The following is a 22,441-nucleotide window of genomic DNA, read 5'->3' on the forward strand; positions in this document are numbered from 1 at the left end:
TCTCTGGCTGAGAAAACCCTCACTTTTACCAATCCTCTCCCGCAAACCCCTTCCCTCCCCAATCAAGAGCTAAGATTGATGTCCTATTTTGACACTAAACTGAATGGTTAAGTTGATGGTGCTGGTCAGTGCTGACCCTGTCACATAACACCTGTAAGGAATCTCAGCTGGAACATGATGGCCTCTCCAATGTGCTCTTCAAGGCTACAGCATACTGCAGTGTCATACTTCCCTTTCAAATGCCCTGAAAGCTCATATGGACTCAAATTCTCCAGAGAAGGGATTTGGGATAGGACTGCAGAATATAACAGAAGAAGAAGAAGAAGAAGAAGAAAAAGAAGAAGAGTAGTAGTTTGGATTTGATATCCCACTTTATCGCTACCCGAAGGAGTCTCAAAGCGGCTAACATTCTCCTTTCTCTTCCTCCCCCACAACAAACACTCTGTGAAGTCTCTCAGCCCCGCACACCTCAAAGAAGTGTGACTAGCCCAAGGACACCCAGCAGCTGCATGTGGAGGAGTGGGAAAGCAAACCCGGTTCACCAGGTTGCGAGTCTACCGCTCTTAACCACTACACCACACTGGCTGAACTCACCCAATTCAAGGTGATTGGAGACTCAAGCCCCTAAAAGTCTGCCTCCCTTAATATCAACCATCTCAGGCCTCACAATGGGCAGTGGTTTGGCAGTGCTGATTCCCCATTTGTGGAATGCTGTCCATGGCAAGGTGCATGTGTCTCTTAATATTCTAATATTCAGGAGGAATTTTAAAACATTCCTGCTCACCAGAGGACTGAAAGATATCCCCTCTGGCAACCTTGTCATTATGAGCTGTGAGGATATGTGATTGTTTTAAATGTTCTTAATCTTTTAAAATATTTTTACATATTTTATTTTTAATTGTGCTGTTTTATTGCTTCGTTGCCTGTTGCCCTGGGCTCCTTGAGGAAGAAGGGTGGAGCAGAAATTTAAGAAGCAAATAAACAGTTGGGGTAGCAGCCAAAACACCTGGAAGTAGTGACTGAAGGATTGCTCCTCTCTGTTCCTCTTTCTTCCAATCTTAATTTCAATTCTCCACATTTCAGGAATTAGTAATTAAAAACACACAAAAACCCTGAAAATTCATCATTGTTTTTGTTTTTTGTTTTTGTATATTCCTATATGCAGCTTTGACTAAGGTACAGATTTTTGCAGGCAATTTCTCATAATGTAATGCATATTTTTTTGTATTTTATTTTCACTAGTACTGTATATTCATTTTTATGCACACTTCCCTTCCCTCTAATATGTGCATTTTTGTAAACATGTTTTGGTTGAAGAACTGCATTGCAAAAGGAGAATAAGTGTGAATTTCTCATATTGTGTTGTTTTGCTTCCCATATTGTTCCAGAAGTGCAAATCTGATAAATCTACCAAGGCTTCAATACTTTGGCCACCTCATGAGAAGAGAAGACTCCCTGGAAAAGACCCTGATGTTGGGAAAGATTGAGGGCACAAGAAGAAGAGAACAAGATGGTTGGACAGTGTTCTCGAAGCTACCAGTATGAGTTTGACCAAACTGCAGGAGGCAGTGGAAGACAGGAGTGCCTGGCATGCTCTGGTTCATGGGGTCACGAAGAGTCGGACATGACTAAATGACACCAAATCAACTATGGTGGAGTCTCCTTCTTTGAAGGTCTTTAAGCAGAGGCTTGACAACCATATGTCAGGAGTGCTCTGATGGTGTTTCCTGCTTGGCAGGGGGTTGGACTCGATGACCCTTGTGGTCTCTTCCAACTCTATGATTCTATGATTCTATGATCTCCCCCAGCCCCATGTGCCATCACTGTTTCCTCTCTGGCACCTCTCCTTTGCTGCTGCCCATGCCACTTCAGAGGAGAGATGAGAGAGCCAACTGCAAACCATGGAGCTTGGTGACCACCAGCAGATCCCCTGCCCGAGATATCCCTGCCCAAGGTCACCAATAACCATGGGAGTTCAGCTGCTGTTGATTTTGATCTTGCTTCTGTATTTGATAGTCTCACTTCATTGCAATATTGCATCTGACTTGCTTACTCTGCCATGTTTGAATCTGTTTGATGCATTTTGCTATGAATTGCTCATGATGTCTGTTGACATTTATGACGAGCTGCTTTGCTGCATGCTTCAGCCATGGAAAAGTGGCGTATAATTTCAATTAAACTGAACTAAAATGAAACATGACAGCTTAACTGGATGAGGTGTGGTTTGAATGAATGTCATTTAATTTCTGCTTTTCACTGGATTGTGAAGGGAGCTGATCCTGTGGCTTCTTCAGCTCCTGGTCTGATACCAATTTACCCTTCCCAGCCACCATGAGTGTGGTTAAGCATTTGCAGTGCTAAAAGCACTGCAAATTAGCAATCTTGTGACTGTATGCTTAATTGCACCAAGATTCTTTTTGTGCAATATTTTGCCAATGTGCACCTGAACATTATTTTTTTTTAAAAAAAACCATACAACATAGAAAGCAAAATGGATGTGATTTTTAAATATTGTGTTTAATGACACTTAGGTAGGTTTTGAAAAACAGCAACAACTAAACAATATTTATTGGGTTTCCTTCCCAAATAAATAATAGAAATACTTCACAAGAAAGCATAAATCCAAAGATCAGAAAATGCAATATACATAACCAAATATGAACATTGCCATTAATGAACCCAGAGCATCCTAGAATTATTACAAAAATTCATGTGGTAATAAAACCCTTTCAAAAAGATCTGTTTTGACTTGAGAATTGCTGTGCTGAAGAATTTGTGAGTGTTTAGGAAAGAAAACACAAACCATCTATCAATAAAAAAGTCTAATTGTGGAGATGAAGATGAATGGAAGGAAATGAAAGCTGGAGCAAGCTTTGTTTGCTCCACTTCCAAAATTATTTTTGAAATTTCTCTAGTTTTGCCAGCCTTCAGGAACGGAGGCTTGCAGAGAAGAACGAATCCAATAAAAGAAAGGAACAAAGCACATATCTTCATTCCTAACAACAATCATATGAGCGCTTCAACATTCATACGGGTGTGTTACCACATTTTTCCAACCTAAATTTTTCCACCTAAAAATAATCTTGTGAATCTGTCACCAGTTCACCAACGCAGCACTTTAGCTAAGCTCAGAAACTTGTCCCCCACCCCCAGTTCCAGCTCGATAGATTCTTTGGCAAATATCTGGACCTGGGTTGCAGAGACAGAAGACTGATAGATGTAACTTGGATTCACACATAGAGCTAGTGATGTGATTTGATGTGTGCTGCAGCCACGGAGAGGCATGTATCGAATCCTAAAACGTCTTTGATCTTTAAAATATCAGCTAAGTTGCTTGCTTATGCAGAGCAGAGGAATCAGATTCTGCACAAACCTGTTCTCACTACATGGACGGCAAAACCATTTCCAGATGATGTGGAACTCCAGATTACCTTGCCTGATTTTGAGTAAGTCATATGGTCAACATCCGTCCACTGGTTTTTTAGAGCCTTCCGCTCTCCGTTGAGCAGTTTTTAAAATATATTTGGTTGATCCCATTAGGTTTTAACTTCCTTTTTTTTTTTTTACATTCTTTAACCTCCTTGGGAAATTCATGCTTCAACATTGCATGTGTTTTTTCTTAGTGGGCTCTGAAGAATATTCTCCTAAGCGCAAGGGAGTGATTTACCTCTTTATTGTGTTATCAGGCTGATTTATCTCTTCATTGTGTTATCATTCTCAGGACAACATGACTTCATACACCTAAGCATTAGAAATCTCTCGATACAGTTACAACTTAGCCTCTCCAAGTCAATACAGACTTGGAAACTCCAGCTCTTTCCAAACAACACTGGAAGCAATTAAGTGAACACCACAATGGAAAAATCCAAGACGTAGGGAGGGATTCCAGAGGGACAATAAAGGCCTTGCCTTCTAACCCTAAGTTAAATGTATCATTCTTATACAATGCCTGTTAGTAATGAGTACCTGGATCTGAATTTAAGATACAGAATATGGTTCTGAATTTGGGGCACTATGCCAAGAAATCTCCATGGTGCAATTAGCTCTGGTGTTAGCTTTTCAGTAGATGGTTTCTTACACACTTAACTCAGTCCACAACATAGTGAAACTGATGAACTAGGACTTAAACTGATTCCGGCCTGTTATATTTCAGTATGAATAAGTGGGTGAAATCCAGGCATTTCTGATTAACTAACAGGCTATCTGGTTTGGTTAAACAAATGCCAATTTATTGCTATAAGTCCTAGGTTCCCTGGATGCCCTGTGCAACCACTCAAACTATCAAAGGCTTTCGGTGAAGCACCTGTCTTACTGCAAACTGGCTAATACAGCCAACCCCTCTTTCTTCTGTAAGGGACTTCCCCTGCATGCAAAGACAGGCTCTGGTAGATTGAGCAGACAAGATGAATAGTCGATCCAATAGTCAAGAAGGCGGTCTCTGCATGTGCTGTAGATGGGGAGGATGAGGCTTGTCATCCTGGAAAGATAGCCCGTGTAGGAGAAGGAAAACTCTGATCCTAAACCTCCACTGTCTTGTGAGATATCTTCTGGAGAAGAAGAGGCTAAGGAGCAAACCCAACACAAATCCAGAGTGGAGTCCCTAAGGCACCTTGTATGCCTCCTTCTGGCAATTCCTGCAGCCAAGCCAGTGCCAAACATATTGCTCTGCTTTCCTTTGGACCACATCAGTGAAGCCGAGGGGGAGGGTCTTGCCGCCTGGGCAGCCCAGGACCTCCATGCACACTGCCTAGGTTTGCGCCCTGGGAAGGTCACTTGGGGGCTGCTAACCCAGCATCCCAGGAGGTGCACTCATTGTTTCTCAAGATAGACGGATGGAAACAAAAACATTAGGGGAAATTGCTTGCCAAATGATATATTAGTGCAAAATGGTATACAAAACATGCTTATTAGGAGAAATGTGCACTCAAATTCTGACAGATTTCCATGAGGCCCTCTTTTTAAATAAATAAATAACAAACTGACGTGGAAATGTGGAGAAATAACTTTAAGGCTGGAAAAGAAATGAGAAATGGACACAAACCGAAATGGACGGTTTTGTCCATCCCTAGTCACGAGTCACTTGGAAGTGAAATGTGGTGGAAACGCTTTAGGAAAGAGAAACATTTTGTCCAGGAAGCAGTTTCTGGCATGAGGCTGCAATAGAATGCTGGTAATGTGCAGCCCATCACTCCAGCATTGGTTTATCCTCCTGTCAGGGAACCATATGCCTCAGGACTTCTATGATTCCAGAATGTTACCTGAAGAATAACCCAGATGAAAAATCAGCCATGGCTGTGGCTTTCAGATTTAAATAAGGATGCAGATTTCCCTTTCTTTGAGTGCATGTCTTTCTCTAAGAGGCAGGCTAGAGCTTACTAAAACTAGAAAAAGTATGTTCTTGATGCTGGAACAGCATTCCTAGGAGCAGCTTGCTTTATCACAGCTCATTAACATAGCAAACAAAAGTCCCCTGAGGATCACAATCTTGTTCAAAGTTGATGGAGAAAGGCGGCAAATGGCCTTCCACCACTAGAAGTGACCTTTCTGGTTTCTGCAACTCATGCTGATTTAGAGGAGGAATGCTGAACTGGGCTTAGAAGCATTTCAAAGATTTCATGCTGAAAACATTCATTTCCAGCTCTATTTGTTGAACTATAACTCGCTACCACTTTGGAGTTCAGCAGGAACGTTTCCCAAAGCCCCTGTAGAAGAAATTTATGGTTGTTCAAAGCAGCATTATAGGCCACAAATGTGTGCACTCCACATGTCTTTGTAATCACATAATGACTCATTTCCTTAATCTCCCATTTCCTATAGGCTCCTTACAAGCAACTCATAAACCCAGCTCCATCACTGCTCTCCTGGCTAGAATTGGGCAGAATTCCGCCAGCTCCTGCTTCTGGTTGGCTGGCTGGGATTCCCTCTCTCTATTCCCCCCAGAAACGTTCCTTCCATTAGACTTTGTCCTCTGCTACAGTGACACCTACTGATGAGGTAAGAATGCATTAACTTCAGGATCCCCCGGCACCAAAGCCAGCCAGCATGTACTTCCTGACCTCAGCCAGATGTTTCTGTTGTGGAGCAAATTAAGTTCACACCCCATGGAGAGGAGCTTCACACAGTTTTTTGACATGAAGATGTTGGTGGCCAGCCGGCATGACGTCAGCAGTTTCAGAGAATTAATTGAGGAAGGGACAGGAAGCTCAAATGGCTTGCGCTTCCTGTTTCTCCATAGCGTTGTCTCGCCCACCATGGAACTTTCTGCATTTTCCTCACACCTATGAGACAGGCACTTGCATATCACACAAGTGAGTGAGATGGAAAAAGAGTAGCAAGTGCAAAGCAACCGCATTTCATGTTCCCTCCATGACAATGTAACATTCAACACTGCTTTCCATCTTTAACCTCAGTGAGGTGCTAAAAAAAGAAGAAAAGAATACAGTTTATGGCCTTCACGGTTTACCCTTCAAGACAAAGAATTCTCAAAAGGGATTACTTTATCCCTCCAAAAGGCTGGGGAGTGGAAATGACTGAGACATCTCACTGATAAATGAGACATACCCAAAGATAGTTCTATCAGCATTTATATGGTGAAATGTCTGGAGTGGCGGCAATCAGCCAGGCACATGCTAAGTGACTTCAGAAAACAACATGGCCTGATAAAGGTTGGGAGTTCAGTCTGAAAGGGCTAGACTAAATTCTAGACCAAACAGATTTCTCAAAGCTTTAATGTCTTTGAATGCTCAGTCTCAACAGAAAGGAATAATTTTTGCACTTAGATGGATTAAACCTGGATTTAAGCCCAGGCCTGAAGTGCTGCAGCACATCAACATCCCAAGCAAGTCTTCTGTTGGTGAGATTTGTAGGCCGGAAATCAGGCCTCTGTGAAGTGCTGTCTGGTGAACTACTCATAGGAAGAGCCCTGCTGGAGCAAACCAAAGACCTTGGTTCACAATACGTGAGCATGGTAGCCCTTTCCCACTTGTAGTCCCCAGCAAGTGGTATTCAGAGCCATACTGCCATGGAGGAAGTGCATACATCATGACTCATAGCCATTGACAGCCTTATCCACTATGAGTTTGTTTAATCCGCTTTTGAAACTGCCCGAACTGATGGCCCGAAGAACACCTTGTAATAGTAAAGTCCATCGTTTCACTATGTCAGGGGTTCCCTAAGTGGTCCGTAGGCCAGCAGTTGCTGATGAGCTTCATTGAGGTGGTCCACACCACGCCTGCAAAAAATGCAATTCAAAATCACACAGCATCTAGCACTGTGCATTTCAGTTGCCAAAGCAAGCAGAAAAAAACTATGAAGCAATCCACCAAAACCCTCAACAGTTTTCAAGTAGTCCATGGAAGAAAAGGTTTGGAGACCACTGAAATATGTGAAGAAGCACTTCCCTTTGTCAGTCCCTTATCTCCCACTGTTCAGATTCATTGGTTCTAGTATTATAAGAGGAATGGGGTGGGGCTTCCTATCCACTTTCTCCACATCATGCATATTCTATCGCCTCGACCATACTTCCCTCTTACCCCTTTTTCTAAGCTCTGGGTGTCTTCCAGCACCTATAAAAACTTAATAAAATGTCAAACATTAAAAGCTTCCTGTTCCATAGAGGAAGAGGGCAAGTAGACCTGTGGAAAGTGGGGAGGAGGGGTTTGTCTGGCCACTAGAAGGGTTGTTTGTTCACCCATCAGCACTTGGGGAAGTGTGAAGTGATTGGATTACATGGATTGGTCAAACAAACAAAAGACACTGAGCTTAATTTTGTAGTGGAAGTCCAGAGACTGGACGGGGGGAGAGGCATGGTATAGGTGTTTTATTTCTGATACGAAGTTGCAGAGGAGCATGAAACATGCACTTACTATTCCTATGAGGTGACAGAACATCCTAAGCAAGCCTCTGCCTGTAGAGCTCATTCCTAAGCATAGAATTCTTTTCCTATCATGTTGGTTTTCTATCATTGTTTTATTTAGTATTTTATGGGACCTGGGGTTTATTTAATGTGTGTTTTCTATTGTGAGCTTTAAGCCATCTTGAGTGCTTCTCTCTCTTTTTTTGAGGGCGAAAGGCTGAGTTCATGGTAATAAATCAATCAATAAAGTCAGCTGACCTGTTGATAAATGAGTGTCATGCTTAGTACAGTCAATCCAACTTGGGTCAGCCTGACTCGGGTGGCAGCACCACTGTATTGAATGACAGGGAGTCACTTGGGAAGAATTTCCATAGCATGCTGGCCCATTATCCTCCATGGTTGTTCTTCCTTGACCCAACATTGTTCTGGGTCAGCCAGAAGGCAATGAATGTGAAACTATCCTAAGTGATTCAGGAATGCAGGCAAATGATAGGACAGCTGAACAGCATTAAACCGGGCGGGCAGGCTTCGTAGGTTAACACAACTATGACAGAACACAAACTTATTTGTTACATTTTTCATCCCACCCTTCCTCCAAGGAGCTTGGACTGGCACATAGGTTCTTCCTCACCCACGTTATCGTGACAGAATGAGATTTCATCAGCATACAAATTACATGGATATTTCAAAGATATGGTCTGGCTTGACACAGTAACAAAGTAGTTTATCACAGCCATCTTAGAATAGTTGGTAGTTTGTACAGATCCAGAATACAATCAGCATTAATATAGTAGGAATCCAAAGTGAGGAATCACAAAGCAGGAATTCAAGGCAGTGCCTACTTTTACTGCTGAGGCAATGTCCCGGGAAAACTTGGAAGCCTTGATTGTTGCTCCAGCTTAGATTAACCAGTGGCAGAGTCACCGCACAATAGGGATATACATTCATTTTGTTAGCAAACGAAATGAATGGGGCTCATTTGCTACATTCATTACTGTGACAGGGCTGAATGCCAGAATCATGAACGAGTTCCTAATGCCAGATATTCATTTGTTCTTCACCCAGAACTCTGCTTCTGTTCCCCTCTAGTAGCCAGAATACTGTAGGTCAAATAAAGGATGCCGGGAAGGGGAGAGAGGGAGGAAAGAGAGGGAGACTGACACCGTAAACTGTCCAAACATTGAAGCCAAGGTGTAAAATATCCTAATAGGCCTTTTTTCCAAAGTGAACCCTTGAACTTGGGGCCATCCAACGAAGCTGAATGTTGGAAGACTCGGGGCAAAGAAAAGAAAGTACACAGTGCACAGTTGAACTATGAAATTGGCTCCCACAAGACATAGCGATGGCCACCCACTTGGATGGCTTTAAAAGGGGGTTAGACAAATTCATGGAGGATAAGACTATCAATGGCTATTGGATGCTAGCCGCATACCTCTATTGACAGAGGCAGTGTGCCTTGGAATACCAGTTGCTGCGAATCACAATTGGGGAGAGTGCTGTTGCATTCAGGTTCTGGTTGCAGGCTCCCCATAAGTATCTGGGTGGCCACTGTGAGAACAAGATGTGGACTAGAAGGGCCTTTGGCCTGATGCGACAGGGCTTTTCTTATGTTCAGTTGGGAAGGAATATAAAAAGGGAAATTAAAGGCTTGTTTGAGTTCCTCCTTGGATTTAGAATGTTTGCAGATTCCTGGTTTATTCATTCCCCATGTCTGTGCACAAACAGTACCCAGTCAGTCATTCTTACCATTCTTATAAGAATTTCCATTCCATTCCATACTGTTTCCTCAAAATGCTTTCTACTTAGTGAAGTGTACTTTCTTTGGGGATTTGGACTTCACTTCCCTGCTATTAGCATGCTGATGACACCCAACACTATCCTTTTCATCTCGATCCAGGAAGACCATGGGTGTTCTGAATCTTTGCCTAGAATCAGTAAGGGACTGGATGAGAATGCACAAATTGATGTCCAGAAAAGGCAACAGTACTCTTGCTTAGCGAAGCTACCCATCTGGCAGTGGGAATTCATCAACCTTCTCTTGATTAGCCATGTACTTCCCTCAAAGCCAGGTCTGCAGCTTGGAAGTGCTTCCTAGATAGGCATAACATGTACACGTGCTAATTGATATAGATAGATGCACGTTTTGAGAGAATCACTATAATTTAAGTGATTTATGGATAATTTTAATATAAACATAGTAAATCTCACCATAGTTGGAGGACTGGGATCAGGTGACCTATGTGCCCATTTAACCTGCTGTCCAGATGGGCAACTTCAAGGCCCTCTGTGGCCTGCACCATTCCACTATGCAACAGTGATGTCGGTCTTTGCAGAGTGGCTTGGTGGCATCAACCCACTGTCCCAGCCACTTTTTTGCTCTGTGATGGTCCACCTTTGAAAAACATCTGTAGAAACATCAGCAAACACAATGCTACCATGAGCTCACTATTGGGAGTATAGGACTTCTACAGTGTTCTGTTTCTCAGAAGTTGTGGGGGAGTGGCACCTGGGTTCCCTTTAAAAGTGAGGTGAATGAGTTCTTTATCTTCTTCAGCAGTTGGGCATCCTATTAATATCTGGCCTATAAAATGGGGACTTTCCCCCATCTGTCAGAAATTTGGGAGGTCTAATTCTTTGACCTCAATCTATGGTGCTGGTTAGATGGAAAACACAGATGTTAAAAGCAACAGAAGAACACTTGGGTTTCCCTTGGAAAGCAGTGGGAAACAAAAGTGAATAAGGAAACAGAGAGTGATTTTAATGAATGGATAACCAAACAAATAAGATGTTAATAAGGAAACGTTTTCCTTAGAGCTTAGGGACCTTCCACTGGCCAGGCAGATAGCAATATGACCTCTGGTACCTCACCACATGGAGCAACAGGCAACAGATCACTAGATTCCAGGTTCTAGATCTACTTTCTTGATTTCTGTTTATTTTGAATATTTCTAAAGAGGAAAGGCTTTCTGATTTGAAGAGAGAGATAAGAGGAAGTAGAACTTTAGAATTCCAAATTATTTAGACATTAATTTGTCAAGAAAGCAAAACATGTCATTTGCCAAAGGTTAATTTGGAATGTTATGCAGAGTAAAAAAGAAAAAAGGTCAAAGGCACAATTAAAAAACAGATAATTGGCAAGCTGGTAACACTGCTGAGAAGGAGCTGGAGGTTGTGAGAGAAGAAAAATGGATGTTAATTTAGTAATGTAACTCCCACAATCTGGGAGAATGTGGATCCCAGAATTTGCTGGAGGGTTCCAGAAGGGTTTGGAATGTTGCTGTGAATGCTGATGCAGCAAAGTATAAACCCTTTTCATTCTTTTATTGTTTCTGCTCTAAAAAACATAAACACCTTTTGTGTTCATATGTGACTCTGAGCACTAAATTCTAGTATATCTCCGGTTTTCAACCATTGTGTTGTAGTCAAAGGCTTTGAGATTAGGAACCCTTCCCGTGCCAGTAGTTTATGGATATTATCTAAATGAGGCTGGTTGTTTTTGTCTTTCTTTTAGTTTTTGAAGATGTTAAGACAATCACAGTGATGCTGGGGAGATTGTGCTCTTTGACTACAGTCAATAATCTTTCTCTTTTCCTCTTGATAAATTATGTGTATAAACACAATTTGAGTCTTTTAAAGTCTCTGTCTTGTTCCTGTGAAAAGTTGGAATTCACCTCATTCCTACTGGTTGCACTGAAACTGATTTTCAGTGAACTTCCAGTTCATTGCTTGAAAAGCTTCAATGGGAAGAATGAAAATGGCCACTGTAGTCCTTGCATCTCCTTTCTTATGAAACTGACTCCTTCCCCAAGCTTAAAAGAAAGGAAAGCATTATCTCAAAGAAAGGGAATGGGCGGAAACAGTTCAGCCCTCTAGCCAACACCAGAGAGGCCATGTGGATCTGCTCATTGGCTGCAAATGTCAACAATGGTGTCTATTTCTTCCAGAGTTCATTGAGGCTGACTACAAGCCTAGTAAGAAATGAGGTTCCATGTTACATTTCTGAACAGTGGGGAGCCCTGTGGGACCTCACCCTCATTGGCACATGATGCATGGAGCATCATTTTCTGCCAGGAATGATAGAGCAAGCCCCACAATTGTCAATGTGAATATTCTTCATTATTTGTTTATGATACATCTGTGCATCTGTATCACGTAGTTATCTGGGTGGATCACAATAAGCATGAAAAAAGTGCACGAGGCCATAAAATAAAAATCAGCATAAGGGCAACAAAACAAAACTCACTGCAGTTATTTTAAAGGCCCGGGTGAACAGAAAGGATAGTGCCAGGTGTACCTTCCTGGGAAGACTTCTCCATAACTGTGGTGCCATCACCAAAAAGGCCCTGGTGGTTGGCTGCATAATTTTGTTCAGCAGGAGCAGTTGGAGCAGGGCCTCTGAAGAAGATCTTAATATTTGGTAAGTATATATGGGTGAAGGTGGTCTTCCAGGTAACCTGGTCCTAACCCATTAAAACCACCACTTTATAAATGGAACCTAGTATTTTACATGTTGGTTGCCACTGAGGAGAGCCCCTGCAGGCCCTGTGCATTGTTTCCTGAGTTCATGGGAGTCCGCTGTCACTGACAGCCCCACTGTTTCGGAAAGTAAGTTTTGTTCGTTTCTTTCCTAGTAAAGGAGATCTAGCAGGGGCAATGGGACATGAGTCCCATTTTGAGACAGGCTCAGCTTAATAGGGTTTGGATTTTCAAATAACCCCCCCCCCCCCAATCTCAAATATGCCAGAAGGGACCTCAAATGTTATCTAGTCTAACCCATTGCTGGTTCAGGAAATCCACTCTTGCAACATCCCTGCTAGGCAGACAACTTCTTAAAGACCTCTAAGGACATAGAGCCCATTACCAGTCTTCACCTTATAAACTCTTATACAATATATGTTTTTAAGGTACCTTTTTAAAAAAATAACCACCAAGCAAGCCAGCATATAATGTTTCTTAGTTGAGGTTCAAGCTACGCTTAAATAGCAAGGCTGTTTTAGGGTGTGTGTTGGGCATTATGATCATTTTATTTTTGGTCATCTTAATCCTTCTCCCTCTCTGCATTAGCCTTGTATATGCCAGGAACTGGTAAATTAATATCTTCCCATGGCCCGCAAACTAGCATTCTTTATACTGACAAGGTCCTTGCAAGTTGCGATCTTTCCTTTCGGTTTGTGCCAGGAGGAAAAGAGCCGGGCTTGCTTTAAGTCCTCCAAGGGCTGCTGTTTTATTTGATTTCATTGTGTTCCTCAAATCGCGCACATCGCCTTCAACGATACGAACGCAAAGCTGCAAGCAGCCCTAAAATGGGTCAGCCGGATGCAAGCCTGGAAAACATCCACACCCCGAACACTTGTTCTCATCGGGAGTGTTTTCTCCCAGCTACCCTGGCACTTGCCTCTCAATCAGGGTGCGGTTTTGAACACAGCACAGAAGATTCCTCAAGCAGTTCTTCTTGCTCGGCCTGCAGCCAAGTACAAAATAATTTATTAAAGAGCCCAACCCCCAGCATATGGAAGGTTTTAATGCACCGAAATTTATGGAGATGCCTGTGCACAAAGGCACACACGCCCAGAGCTTGTGGCTTTATGGGCTGTGGACCTGCTCCTGCATGAAGGCAGCATGCCCTCGGTTACCACAATATAGCTTTTTTGGGAAGAGGCAGGTAGGACTGCTCACAGAGCAACACAATCCCTCTGAGGCCATTGCATGGCATACTTGTCAGATTTTTCTGGGTGCACACTGTTTTTGTATGATGCCCATCCACGAATGCCTTCAAAAGGGAAAGGGAAAAAACAACAACACATCTTTCTCCCGGAGCATCAGAATTCAGGTACCAGCAGTGAAAGCTGGAACACAGCCCCATTCATACTAGGTGGGGAAATAGATGCTAAGTCCTCCACAAATTCTATGCCCCAGATTCTATGCCTTGTCTGAGGCTTTTACAAATCCTCATCAGCCCAATACATTGTTGAGTTCCTCCTCCAAAGTGTTCAGGTTAACACTGGGTAGTTTTATAAATGGTGGACATTGGAATAAGTTAATAGACCCATCCATGGACAGGAATGCTAATTGAGGTTAGAGGATGCATCCAGGCACATTTCCAAGAGGCTGGTCTAGAGGATCTATGGTAGATGTTGAATCTTACAGAAAAGGAACTTTCCTTTCTCTTTTCACTACATCACAACTGATTCCTCTTAGATTGTTTCCTAGTGTCCAGCATGCTAGTATTACAAGAGGTGCGCATTTTCGTTATAAAAAAAATCTTTATTTTCCTTCATTCATTCCTTAAAATCACTTATCCATTTATCTCCAGCCCACTCTTGAAGAACAGTGATGAGTTGCTGTTTGTCCCATGAGCTGTTATGGACATCTGAGTTCATGGCCCCCAATTTCTTTCATTATTCATTGAAATAACACTTGTTTTTGTTACATTCAGTTTTGTTACTTCCCCCCTCCCCAGTTTCCTTTCCTTTCCTATTATTTTAGCTTCTGCATGTGGTGGTTGTGATGGCAGAGCTGTTTTCAGCTGCCACCATGTTTATTCCTGGAATGCCCTGGAATGTTGTAATGTCCAAGATATTGTGGGAAAATGCAACAATGGCAGGCTGGAGGTGGTTACCAAATCAATTCCACTGGCACTGGAGAAGTGAAGCCCCTCTGCCCAAAACTGAATGGTAAATGAGTACAAATGAAATAAAGGAAATGAGCCCATTTTTAAAAACTTTTGGCATTTGTATCATTGTGAGTCAAAATGATGCTGGGTTTATCATGTAAACGCCATCTAAAGCAACCTGGAAATTGAATGTTTCTTTCCTAGATAATGAGGTGCTTAAAATCAAACTGCTAAATAAAACCAAACAGTTCTCTGAGATTAAAGTTCCAGGGCTTCCAGATCTTCCAAAATGATACTATGGGGCCCCTTTAAAAGATGCATCAGAGGGAGAGTAATTGCATATGAGTCCTACAAAAAGAAAAGGTATAATTCAAAATGCAATCAAATTGGGGGAGCAGAAAGCTGAAAGCTGTAAAAGTCAGCACTGCTTCATCCTCCCTTGAACTTCTGAAGAATCCAATAGCAAGAATATGGAATTAATAAAATTTGTACAGATAAAGGCCAGGTTCCTCTGCATGAAACAATGTATGGAAGATAGCAGACTGGCAGACCTGTTAGCTCACAAATGGAGGTAAGCTGGAGCCTCAGCATATACTTCTCTACTGAGGATCACTGAGAATAAATAGCACACCAAAATAACTGAGCTTAATAATGTACTTAGACCCTTTTATTCAAAATTATACACTCCTGAGAGAGAATCAACACAAGAAGCAATTTATGCTTTCCTGAATAAAGTTCAGCTCCCACGGCTATTAGAGGCGCAAGCACAGATGCTTCAGAGGCCCCTGCAAGTGGAGGAAATAGAAAACACAATTAAAAACGACAAAGCTGGTAAAGCACCTGGGCTGGAGGACTTCGCAGCCAAATGGTATAAAACCTTCAACGATCCACTGGTCCCATGACTAGATGTCACATATAAAAGACTTCTGGATAAAATATGTTTTCTTCTTGATAAGGCTCACATCTCAAGAGTAAACTGGACAAGAATCAGGCTAAATGTGACAATTAAGGATACATCTCACTAATGAGTCATGATTATTGCCATTTTGGCAGAGAGGCCCACGAAAGGGGAACTAAGGTCACAAGCATAAACACTCTTACTAGGGTAATCCCCATTAAACACAGTGGAAGTTACTTTTGAGTAAATGTGCCCAGCATGACTGCAATCTTATGCTCACTTCCTTGGAAGTAAGCTCCACTGAATTCAGTGTAAACCAGCTTGTAAATGAATAAATGCATAGCAATTTAGTTCAGGATAACAAGAACAACATCGACCAGTGGATTGATTTCATTACTATATGCAAAGATAAATGAGACCCAGCTGTTATTGCATTAGGCAAACACTCACTGTTAGTGTATTAGGCACACACTCGCACCCCAACACTGAAAAAGTGAAATAGAAAGTTGCATTTAACACTGCATGAGAGTAGTTTCACTCATGCATTAAGATTTCCCTCTCTTTTTCTCCACCTGTGACCCCCATCAATTTGCTCTAGAAGGCCACTCAGCAATTAACAACAGATTTTAAGGCTGCACAAGAGATGCAGGAGAGAAGAAGAAGGGGTTAGGGATAGGATGACAATTCCCAGGGTTCTCTAGGGATTGTTAAACCACTCTGAGAATTATAGCTCTGAGTGGAAATAGAGGTCTCTTAACAATACTCAGCACCCTTTACAAACTACAGTTTCCAGAATTCCGTGGGAAAAGCCATGATGGTTTAAAGTGGTTTGCTGCAGCTTCAAATAGATAGTGCAGATGTGGCCATCTGTATTCCGCATCAGCTGAAGTTTCTGAACCATTGTCTATGGCAGTCTCGCATAACTGCATACATCTACTGAAATCCCATCATCCCTCATATGGGTCAAAAAGCCCTGATGGATTTGCATCCATCATACATTGCTCTGGCCTCTCCCTCGTCTTCCTTTTTCCCCTCCCTGATTTTCTTTTCTTCCTTCTTTGTCCAGTTATATGTATGCACCCCCAAGTTCTTCTGGTCGTATTGTCTGTCCAGCTTTTTGTTGGTTTATTGCAAGCGTAGGAATGAAATAAAATATGGATTTTAAAAGGAAAACATTACAAGAGCACCACACCACAGGCGCCCTTGAAAGAACCAATCTAAGATCTAAAATATTGTCTCTGCCTCTTCTCACAGCCTGTGGATTTGCTCAGCCTTTCTGTCCCCATTGTGCTCATATAATAACTTTGTGAGCAGGCCTTGCCTCCATATTCTGCAGCTGGAATGAATTCAGGCAAACTCAAATATTCAGGCAAACTCAAATATTCAGGCAAACTAAAAGAAGAACTGGCCAAGAAGAAACAAAGCGTTACAAGTCACTGGTGGCTTTGCTAATTTCATCCAGCTTGATCCTTCATGTTTACTAGTCAAAAGGCTCCTAACAGAGACAGGAAAACCGTGCCAAAGAAGGAGGAGGATGAGATGACAACGATGGAGAGGGGCTTCTTATTTTTGTTTCAGACAGTATATTTTGTCTTCTAGGCACTATTCAAAATGTTTGCTGTCACCTTAGGTACCTTGAATGCATCGTACTTTAACAAAAGGCGGCTCCCTACCATTATTCCTTGTCTAGACAAAGAGGATGCTTTTCACAGTCCCTTCCATGAACCAATGCAGGGATGCTATGCATGGCAAAGGAAGTGTCTCTCTGGTGCTGGCTACTTCATATTGCAGGACTCTTTCTCCTTAAAGTTCTCCCAAACTCAAGTTTAGGCATCATTGGAGTGTTGTAAAATTTGCTCTTTTCCTTCTTCAGCCTGCTGTGGATTCTGTGAGGGGATGTTGTGTTTACTATGAGTAGCAGAGTCCTTCTTAGATATGTCTGACATTTACTACGCCCCATTTTTTCCCATAGGGATTTTTCTGCACGTGCACCCCTTCCTCTATGCAAATCAACAGTGGCATCTCTCTTTCCCATGGAGGAAGAGGCTGCACTCAGAGCAGCTCAGAATCTCCATCACAGATTGAAGAAATTAAGAGCATAGTGCATCCATGCAATGCCCATCTGGAGGCCTATGCACACCTGTAATATTTATAGCTCTTATCTATAATTCAGGGAACATTTTTAAAAGCTGCAGGTTCATACCCTAAGCCTTCGACACAGGGGGGACTATAAATCTCATTAACTTACTACCTGTATCTTTTCCACAGTTTTCTTGTGGGAAAGTTTAATTTAGCAGAGTTAAACAACCCCCTTTGTAAGTTTATGCAGAGATCAGCTTGTTGCTGACTTGTCTGAATTTTACTAATAAAGATGCCTTCCTGATTAAAAATCCCTTTGAATCCCTCTTAAAGAATACACACACAAATCCGATTCATGTTAATATAAAACTATTTGGGTTGGTGAGCAAGGCAACCTCTCTGCACGCTTCTGTAGCTGCAACATACTCTGCTTCTGTGGAAGGCAATGCTACACAGTTCTGTTTATAACTACCCCATGAAACAGGTCCATCCCACATTTCTCACCAGTTATGTGGCTAGAAACTTTCTTTTTCTTTAAATACTAAAATGAAATTCTGGAAAAACAGTCTTCCTAGCCCTGTGCTGTTAGGTAACAAAGTCTGCAGGATATTCAGAGCCTTGTAGACTTCTAGATTCCTCAGTACCTGCCCATTATGATGTCATGACATGGTGGCACGAAGGCATCACCTGATTGCTCCTTCCCATAACCTTGATGTCAGTAATGTCTCTCATTTCAAGCATCATGTTTCCATGTTGCTTTTTTATGGATAACCCTGCAGGAAGCATTAAAAATTACAGTGGGCCAGTGGGAAGACTGTGGCCTTGGTTTCATGATATCCCTGCAGTAAAGAGAACACAGGCAGGGTGGGGGGGGGGGTGGAGAGAGAGGGAACAGTGTTTAAAAGTGGCTATTTCCTTCCTTTCTCCCAGATATGAAACAGACCAAAGGGATGAAATATGCCAGCAGCTGGAGCTAATTTTGAGGTTATTTTACAGCAAGAGCTACAACACAATAAAGCACTAACCCTGAATGTGGCTTTGCGCTTTGTGTCTGACCTTCTGAAATTGTTCTGACTGGAGCTTCTTAGCCTCGTTGTGTCATGTCTGCTCCCTTGCCGTGCAAACATGATAAACCCCATGCCCGTTTCTGGTAGCAAAGAATGCTGCAAATGTACACGAAGTGCTCAAGAGGTAGGTTGGGAGACAACAGATGCAGCAGATACCTTGAGTTGTGCGCACAAACAAATCAGATTTCAAGGGTAGCTTTTTGTGATATGACTGTAAGTGGTTCCCACAACCTTGTTGGCTCTGGATGATGAAATCTTACCTATCTTGCACAAATCTTGTCAATGCAGAGCACACGTGTGACGTCTCAGTGGCATGTGGGCAGGTTAAGAATTGAAAAAGAACCATACTGGAACAGACCTAAACTAGCATCTCTAGCGGTGCAGTTTGTACCCATGGTGTCTAGCCAGATGCATCTGGGAAGCCCCAAAACTGGAAGCTGAGCAGTTCTTTGGGGCTGGTCAATGCCTGGATGGAAGACCACCGAGAAGTCCCATGTACACAGAGTTCTATCATGGAATAAAATCAGACTATAAACATACTTAATAAATAAACTGTTTTGTGGATCGTCATAGTTTTGTTTTTGTTTTTTCATTCAAGTGCACCTCAAAGCCTAATTGACACTGCAGCATGCACTGCTGAGCACTGAAGTCTACTTTGTCAGCTGCATCTGACTGTTTTCCACAAAAGCTCATGCTGCAATAAAACTGTTGGTCTTTAAGGTATCACGATACATTTGGTTGCATTGTGCTCATTTGTTGTACAATGTGTGCCATTGCAAGGGGTTGCTTTGAAGTCATTTTTGCACCAGGTAAAGTCATTTTTAGCTGCCCAGTCTTGTCCACCCCCCACCACGCTGTACCCTATTTTGCCCAACCTGTCCTTTATTTTGCTCGACCAAAGGTGGCAACCCTCCCCTCTGCTGATGTCCAGCTCTGTAAAATAACATGGAACAAAAAAAGGTGATGGGCAATCCAGTGGCGGCATCACCAGAAACAATCACAGGAGGTGTCAGGTTTTTGCAAAACTCATTCATAAGGCATGTTGGAAAAGCTGACATGCCCATGAAACCAAATGTGTAATGTTTCACATAATGAGTGGCCTGTTTTCAAAATACACCCTGAGCAACCACGAGCCACAGAATGCCTCCTTTAAAAGGAAAACTGCTGGGACAGGCCAATGAGGATCCCTCAGCTACAGTAAAGGGCAGACAAGAACGTCCCCCCCAAACAGTAGTTGCGATCAGAGGCCGTTGCGTTGCTCCTGCTGCTATACAAAGTCAAGCAGCACCTGTTCGATCTTTCATCTGTGGGCAATGATTTGTTGTTTTCTCAAGACAATTGAATGGCGCAACTCTGCATAAAAGCTCCCAACATGTTTCCTTCCCTTTCTGAAGAGCTAATCAGAAACGCTCCCCTTTCCCCCATGGGAGAGGGAGGAGGGTGTGCGCTAGAGGAACAGGTTGGAACTGTTAAAATAATTGGCAGCCCTGGATTTTTGCAGATCTAGCTGGCCGCACGTTAAAATGGGGGAGCTTTTAAGGTTTAATTATTTATTTCAGGCTTTGCCATAAAAATTGCCCCTTTACGACATTAACAGTTGCGAGCGAGCAGGAGTTTTCCTCATTAAAAGGAGGCCGTTCCTCTCAAAGGCTCTGGTTATATCATTGTGGGCTATGGGCTTTGCCAATAAGGCTATTAAAGTGGTTGAGGACTCACGCAGCAATCTTAGAAGGCTGCTTCCCCAGTTGCTGTGGTAACGTACAAGCAAACTTGCCTCAAATCTCAAGGAGAGGGTGAATTTTTTTGTTGTTTTTGTTTTAATGCAGAGCTGCAAACACATGAGATGCATCAAGAGGCCTAGTTAGGCCATTGGCAGTAACAAATGTTTGTGGAAGGTATGATGCACAGTAGAAAAGGATAGGGGTCTCTGAAACAGAAAACCTAAGGATGGCAAGTTGCCACGTTCCAACACTGCCTGGCTATGTGGTGCAGAACACACCTCCATTTTGTTTCCTGTAATGATTCAGTATCAGCCTAGACCTCTTGAAGAAGGAGAAAGATTCATACAGCAAACCTTACACAAGGCTGGAAGTAAGTGAGCATTATTATGGGCTCGTCCACACTTTCGCTTGTCCCATGCCTAGAAAGCATGGACATGGATCTGAGTGGTTGTCCACTTTCCAGGCATGTGTTTGAGTGGTTTTGCATTTGGCCAACCTCTTTCTCCTGGAAAACCTGCTCTTTAGCGGAAAACTTGATTGCCATTTGTTCCGATTCAGCGCTAAACCGTCGGTTTCTCCGGGGGAAAGTGGTGGGGCAAATGGAAGCGTGTATGAGCCCTGTGTCTTGCCCCTTCAATGACTGATACTCAGGGAGTTCCTGAAAGCTGCAAGGTGAAAGGGTAATGGAGCTATCAAAACTGGATGGACCACTGATGAGATGGGAACAAGACCAATCGATCCAAAGCAGTAGAACTCATGATGAGGCATCAGGGCTTGAGCAAACTCAGCCATGAAAGCAGAACCTGTGACTCTCTAGATATTGCTGGAGTGCAACTCCCATTACCCCTGGCTATTAGCCACGCTAGCTGAGGCTGATAGGAGTAGGAGTCCAACAACATTTGGCGGGTCACAGGCTCCTCACCCCTTACCTAGAGACCAACAATAGTGAACTAAAAGAAACTCCAGTTCTTTCTCAGCTATTGTAGTTTCCAGGGCCAGCCCTTACATTAGACAGCTGCTTCAGATGACAGAATCCACGAGCAGCAGGCCTCCACACTCACTCCATATGGTCCTCCCAAGACAGCTCCTCAGCAGCAACAAACCTTGCTTGTTTCTAGCCTGTGTTGTCTGGTTGTCTCAGCCAGCTGGGTTTATACAGGCATGAAATAAATAAATATTAACTATTGCCCTGTCTTAATGTCAGGAGCAAATGAGATGAGGGAACCTATGACGGAACCTTCCAAAATTTCCCTTTTCAAAGAAAAAGCAGAGTGGATTGGATCAGGACTGGAGCATTCAGGGAGGGCTAGTTTTCTCTCTCCCACCCTCCATCATTTTCCTGATCTTAGTTCCCATTCCCACCCTGCTAGCAACTGCTATCTACCCTGTTGGGGAAACTATGTGGGTACCAAAATGATTTTTCCAATAGGAAAAGGTTATCCCCTTCCCATCACTTCAGGACAATTCAGCCTCCCCCATGGCTGATATTTATTTGTTTGTTTTAAGCAAAAGAGAAAACACAGATTTCCCCTTGTCTATCTTTGCCTTGGGTTATACTGTTTTTTTGCACACAAATTTGAGTTCATTTGAGCTGTAAGAATCCAATAAAAATAAATTTTATTTTATGGTTGCTTGCTGTACTAGTCATTGCACTTTTGTAGAGTATTTTTGTTTTGTTTGATTTCTGTTTTTAAGCATGTAGTTATGACATTACTGGGGGGAAATCTGTGCCAATTTATAGTTCTTTCATATTTTCTTTTTTTAAGAAAGAAGAAATTAATTTGGCTTTTCAGATGTCTATCTTGTCTCATAAATGCTCAAAAATGGAAAGGCAAATAAAGAGAACCCTGTTTTTAAAAATTATATTAAAAATGTAGTCATGACTCATGATTTTCAACCATTTGGAGAATGGCAAAGAAATTTTCTCGAGCAATGAAGTTTTGAAAACAAGGTCAATTCTATGGACAAATATTCATGAACGGATGTTCTCAAACCACATTTCAGCTGCTAGCTAGGAAGTATGTAAGCCACAAATAAGTTTTAAAAGATGTTAAGACTACATTCCCAGACCTACATCTGTCATTCAGAATCTCCGTCTACTCTACCTTTATTAATCTATAGAAATTGTGTATATGTAAACTATTCCTCCAAAAAAAGCACTTTTTAAAAAAACAATGTTTACTGCAGAGATGGGTCCAGAACCACAGG

The 22,441-nt window shown here is 42.4% G+C and overlaps 1 long non-coding RNA gene across 1 annotated transcript; it reads right to left on the bottom strand.

The window, feature by feature from the left end:
* Window positions 1-15,108: 15,108 nt before the first annotated feature.
* Window positions 15,109-18,310, bottom strand: LOC310679798. Its single transcript, XR_014512545.1, has 3 exons — window positions 17,950-18,310; window positions 16,364-17,252; window positions 15,109-15,253 (listed from the first exon to the last, which is right to left on the bottom strand). It is a non-coding gene; the product is annotated as an uncharacterized lncRNA (long non-coding RNA).
* Window positions 18,311-22,441: the final 4,131 nt, after the last annotated feature.

Source organism: Podarcis tiliguerta (assembly GCF_965153285.1).
Source record: "Podarcis tiliguerta genome assembly, chromosome: 1".
Classification (NCBI taxonomy): Eukaryota; Metazoa; Chordata; class Lepidosauria; order Squamata; family Lacertidae; genus Podarcis; species Podarcis tiliguerta.